Source organism: Mixophyes fleayi, chromosome 4 (assembly GCF_038048845.1).
Source record: "Mixophyes fleayi isolate aMixFle1 chromosome 4, aMixFle1.hap1, whole genome shotgun sequence".
Lineage (NCBI taxonomy): Eukaryota > Metazoa > Chordata > Amphibia > Anura > Limnodynastidae > Mixophyes > Mixophyes fleayi.
In genome coordinates this window covers 18,864,027-18,870,129 of record NC_134405.1, presented here as the reverse complement: position 1 = coordinate 18,870,129, position 6,103 = coordinate 18,864,027, and the positions used below count along the sequence as shown (strand labels likewise).

At 38.9% G+C, this 6,103-nt stretch overlaps 1 long non-coding RNA gene across 1 annotated transcript; it reads right to left on the bottom strand.

Annotated features, from left to right (window-relative positions):
- Positions 1 to 200: 200 nt before the first annotated feature.
- Positions 201 to 5,474, bottom strand: LOC142151076 (uncharacterized). Its single transcript, XR_012691139.1, has 3 exons — positions 5,286 to 5,474; positions 1,770 to 1,876; positions 201 to 716 (listed from the first exon to the last, which is right to left on the bottom strand). It is a non-coding gene; the product is annotated as an uncharacterized LOC142151076 (long non-coding RNA).
- Positions 5,475 to 6,103: the final 629 nt, after the last annotated feature.

Here is a 6,103-nt window from a genome sequence, read left to right as displayed (position 1 = left end):
GCAACTGATGCCATTTTGGCTCACTAATCCATGCATGTATGTGACCAAACAGGCACAGAAACAGGGGCATCCCGTCACAGAGCAGGAAGATGCAGATTTTACTCTGTTCCTCCATATTCGTAAATTACACCTCAACTGTATTACCTTTACATATGTTACAGAGTGTCATAGAGACCTACAAATAATGTGGACAATAGACGTTCCTGGTTAGATTTACTTTTTTTATTAATGCTTGAGCATTAGACACACCCCAGAAGTTGCAGTACATTATATATATATATATATATATATATATATATATATATAAATATATTAGTCCAATACTACACATTTTGTGCTAATTGGCAAAGACTTTCTACGTATTCACCAATGATATGCAGAAAACAGAAGGGTGGAATACACAATTGTGTATAATTCATTATCACTAATCACAGCAATACATCCTCATATCGTTATGGGCTGTATCATCTCCTCTTCCTTGAGGTAGCTCCACCTTAGTTTGCATACCACATGCGCCGGAATTGCACCTAAAGCTCCATGATCCGTATGATCCCCATGGGCTTCCAATCGCCTCCATCTGATCCTCGTTGGAGCACTGAATCCTGATGTTATTGAGAGCAGTGTCATCTCCTTTACCTTGAGGTGGTTCCACTTTTATTTGGTATGACACAACGTGGCCACTGCTACATTTTATCATAGGACCCCAGTAGCCCCATCTGTAGAGATAAGAAGAGAAATATGATCAGAGCTTGGTCCTTGTATAGATGTGGATCAGTGTATATTTGCTTTACAAATTATTGTATTGCTTTCTATAATGTTATAAGTAGATAAATAACAGTAAAGTGTAATAAAATATATAGTGTGGGTGAAAAAGTTAATGCATGCAAAAGTTACTAAATAATTACATTATAAGTTAAGTAGTAGCTCAGGAAAAGGACATGTGGACATTACAGTAGATTGACAAACTAATATGGATGTATCTCCAGAGAGGAACATGGACCTACCCCACCAACAGTCCTACTGACACCAAATACAAAGCAGTAGTCCTGTGGGAGTTTCATGTCTACAAGGTACTTATTATCTTGCATCAGCCTCTGTAATGCTCCAGGCTTTCAACTTGAAGGAGTTTAATCATAAATGGCTGTTTGCAGAGTTGTCCTATCAGCCTCCAGCCAACAACCTTGTGCAGAGTAATTTATATTTGAATTCTACCAGGCTGTAAGCCTTGAGGGTTATGAGAGCTGCAGCCGGTGGTAGTGGTGAGGGTGGTGGTGATGGTGGTGGTGGTGATGGTGGTGGTGGTAGTGGTGACGGTGGTGGTGGTGACGGTGGTAGTGGTGACGGTGGTGGTGGTGGTGATGGTGGTGGTGGTGATGGTGATGGTAGTGGTGATGGTGGTGGTGATGGTGGTGGTGGTGATGGTGGTGGTGGTGATGGTGATAGTGGTGGTGATGGTGGTGGGGGTGTAAAGGTCTGATACTTAGAGAACTTAAAGTACTCTATCCTTACTGATTTTTTTATAGATTGTTTCAGCCAGAACATCTAATTGCAGTATAGTAATGATGGCGGCATGAATGAAAACTGCATTTAAAGCCACTGGACATTTTAGCTGGACCTCTGAGTAATCTGCAGCTGGGTCATCGTCATTTAATGTAGCATATTCTTTACATAAAAAGACCTTTGTGAATTGAAAGTGTATGAATAGCTGGCATGGAAAACTACTGCATAAGGAAAGTAACATGCATGTAAATATGATGCGTGAGACTCACTGGGACACGGCGGACTGGATAGTAGTTTCAGCATTATTTTGGTTAAAACAATGGAAACGGATTCCATTTACAGCTGTATCGTCCCCTTTTCCCTGGTGTTCTTCTACCTAATCAGAATAGAGGGGATATATTAGAAAACAGGAATAATAACACAAAGTACAGTACACTTAAATAAATGCTTAAAATGTGAAGCAGTTCAGCACTAGACCTCCATATATGGACCTTTGCCCATTCTGAGCAGCAACAAAGTGCCAAGACATGGAAGAACATCCTGTGCATAGCTGGGGAACTTTCTCCTGGAGGATTCTGCAGGGAATTACTTTGACCATTGAGAAGCAGTGCTAGTTATTCATTTCACCAATTAGTCATGTTTTCTCCAAGGCGTATTAGAACACACCCTAAATTAGCAAGACAAGTGCTACAAAATGTATACTGAAATCATTATATGGCATTTCCCTTTTAGTGTTCAGTTTTCCCAAAGAACAACTCTTAAAATGAATGAAATGAATAATATAAATGTCATGTTACTCTGCTCCTCAATCAAAACCCTCTCTAAACAGCGATCTATTGGTACAACATGTTTTTGCTGCCACCTGCGTGCAGATAGCCAGCGATTGGAAATCCTCCCGCCCGCCCGACCTCCAGGCGGTCGTTTCTTGGGTTTGGTATATAGCATCTATGGAGTATCTAATAAGCCTCCTTTGAGACCGAGTAATTAAATTCCACAAGGTTTAGGACCCTTGGTATGACTACCACCAGACCCCACTTCCGGGCACCCAGTAAATTCTTTATGTGACACCTTTTTGTTCTGTGCCAAATGGGGGCGGTGCAGGTCGCGCCACTCTTCTGCCCGATTCTTACCTCTTCACCTCTCTTTCTTTTCTTTCTTTTCACCCCATTGTGTGGACCCAGCATCCCCATTTGTCTTTCTTTTTTTCCTCTTAGACCCTTCTTCCCCCTTCCTCCTTCTTTTTCTTTTTCTCCCCTTCTTTTCTCTTCCCATATAATGGAAAATACCAACAACTTGCATCTTTCTGAGGAATCCCTTAGGGATCCTATAGTACCTTGATTCAATAACAACGTCTACTAGCTGGAACGTACAAGGTACAAGTTTTACAAATTTTGATTATTAGTATCTTTTTTGCTTTTGTCTGTATTATTATAGTTGTATACTTGATCGGCTGATACTCTGCTACTGTATATATGTAAACCTCAGATGCAATGTATAATTAATCCCTTTTTAAAAATAGAATAAAATAAATAAATAAATGAAGATAAAATAAAAAAAGGCAAACAAATACATTTGTACTGTCAAAGGCCAATGGATAAAATCTTACTTCAATGCTAACTTCTTCCACTACAAATTTGCCCTTTCTCCTTACTATACCATCCTCTCTCTTCCATATCATACCTACTTACCTAAATCCCTAATGTCTACACCTGTCATTTCTCTGCAAACCCCTCCACTCTCTTCTTTTCCCTCACTGTTCATTACGTCATCACCTACTTCAAAGGCAAGATTAACACCATCGGTCAAGAAATCTCACTAGATCCATCGTCCCACATATACATTCCTTTCCACTCACTAACCCACATGCAGGTCTTTCTATCCTGGTTCTAATGTTGAGGTCGTCACACTCTGTTATTTCTCATCCCCTTCAAACTGTGCTATTGACCCCATTCCATCCCATCTTCTCTGCTACCTCTTGAATGTCTGCCGCTTCACTAGCACTTTTCCTTCATCTTCAAACATGTTCCGATCTATCCTCAAGAAACCATCTCTTGACCCTACTTCTCTTTCCATCTACCCCATTTTTCTCCTCAACTTTGCTCCCAAAGTAATTAAATGGACTATGTGTAACTGCTCTACCCACTATCTCACCACTCACTCTCCTCTTCACCCTCTGCAATGAGGCTTCCACCCATTACACTCTACCCAAATCTGCCCTCACTGAAGTGACCAATGTTCTACTCATGCTCAATGTACAGGGTAGGGTTGTTAAAAAATGGAGAATCTAAACAAAAGATTTAAATGTACAGTACATAGACTGCAAGTCTACATTTTTTTGGGAGTTAGGAAGACTCTGACTTGGGCAAGGCATCGACATGTTCCTTTAGACAAGGTTGTCATTTTGGAAACATACAACATGATTTGATCTTTCTGTACAAGTACAGGGTGATTCAAAAGTCGCAGTACACCCTTTCATTTCAAAAACTCTACAGGAATTGGGCCGATTGGCCAATTTCAAGATGGCGCCCATGTTTGGTACATACCGTAAAAGATAGACCACGTCACCCATACCTTACTGGAGTATTCAGGTTTCCCAATTTCCTGTAGAGTTTTTGAAATAAAAGGGTGTACTGCGACTTTTGAATCACCCTGTAGATTAAATCCAGTGATGCATTGTGAGAAAAATAAGAATTAAATTGTATAACTTTTTTTTTTTTTTTTACTATTTTCTGAAAACACTGGTGGATGTATCATTTCTTTAAAAAGATTAAATATTTTAAAATATAATGAGAAGATTGTGTGAAAGAAAACACAGTTTTGTGCTAAAATTTGGGGTTGGCCATTTCCTGCTTAGTAATTTACGAATTATGAAACGCGTGTCAGGAGAGGGGGAGGTCATATATAAAATATAAATAAAGATATCATCTTAATAGATCTCTAGGCAACAACTTTACTATGAAAATCAAGTTAGATAGAGGAAAGAGATTGTATTTACAGCGAGGAAGACAGAGAAACAGATAAAAATTAGCATTTATAATTTGTTAATTTGTCATTGATTATCCTTTCCACAGGGCACCATGGAGGATAACTCTGTAACTTTTCTTGATTGTAGACTAAGGTTGTAATTTCGCAAGATTATGACATATTATATGATTTATAGTTCTCCATAGCTTCATAACTGACCACGTGTCTACATATGTAATAATGTACAACCAAAAATATGTACCATATGTGGTAGTAAAGCAGAAACTAATTACAAACGGGAGCTTATATTAAAATCAAAATAACTTGTTAATTTATGCTAAACATAAAGTATTAATATGCAACATTTCTATACACATATATAAAATATACATAGATATTCTCGAACAGTGGCAAAAATAAAGATATTTAAGATATATGTATAGTGAGCATGTGCTATTCTCTACTGTAATGTTCCAGAAATTCTGGGGTGCATTGTAAAAAAATCTACCTCCAAAATACTCTTTTTTTTTTTTTTTAATCTGTAATATATTAACTTCTAGCAAATTTCTGATTGTTACCAGTCGGTCATTCATATATATTTGACCTTTGAAATTATTTAAACTCTTACAAATTAATGTTTGTTACATATTGTTGTTATTGTATACAAGAGTTGATATGTTTGTTTTGTATGATAATTGTACTTATTGCTACACAATTTAATGTTATCCATCAACAATGTTCTATTCTTCTGAATTCTGCCCCCTTCCCACAACACTTCTTCTCAGTCTGTCCAACAAAGTGGACATGTCTCATTGACTTACCTTTAGAGAGACTCCTCTGACTTTATAACCATCTGGGCACCGCTCAACTGGCCCCCAGGTACCCCATCTACCTCCATTATCAGTATCAACATAGCTGTGTACTACTGAGAAGAGAGAAAGGAGAATGAGAGCTGATTTTATGTGTGCCATTATGGTGAGGAATTCAGATCTACCAGGGAATGACTGGTGAGGCGACTATTTATGGAGTAAATATCCCTTGACTGTAGTCCAGAATAAATAACCCCACGCTTTACTGGAAAATAACTTTGTGTTCTTTGAGATTAAAACATTGGAGCAATGCAAAGTACACACTTGTTGAACCAATTTTACACAATCACCATGGATATCAGCCATGGGTTCTACTTGTCATACAATTATATTGATTTTTTTTTTTTAACATTTTATTAGCGTACCTTTGTCTAGCAACTGAAAAGCAAGGTCAGCAATACCACAAAGCATAGGATTTAGGAGGTGCAAAAACACCGAATGGGTGTTACAATGTCACTCATTAAGTGTTCTTTTTTACCCCATGTCCCTACCACACTGGGCGCTGGTCGCTGACATGCAGAGACAGAAATCGGCAACTTCTTACCTACAATGTCACAACCCAGTGACACTCTTCCAATATGAGGAGCAGAAGATGCCCCCTTCTCATGTCATACAAAGTAAGAGGCCAGGGGTAGGGCAGTGTCAAAGAGGGGGCAATGCAGTGCCATGGAATGGGGAACCAGTTGAGAATGGGAGATGCACCATCCCTTCTGGTAATGAATGGAAGTCTTTGGTCTGTGCTCAGGTGCAGGCTGGGCGAGGGGGCAGGG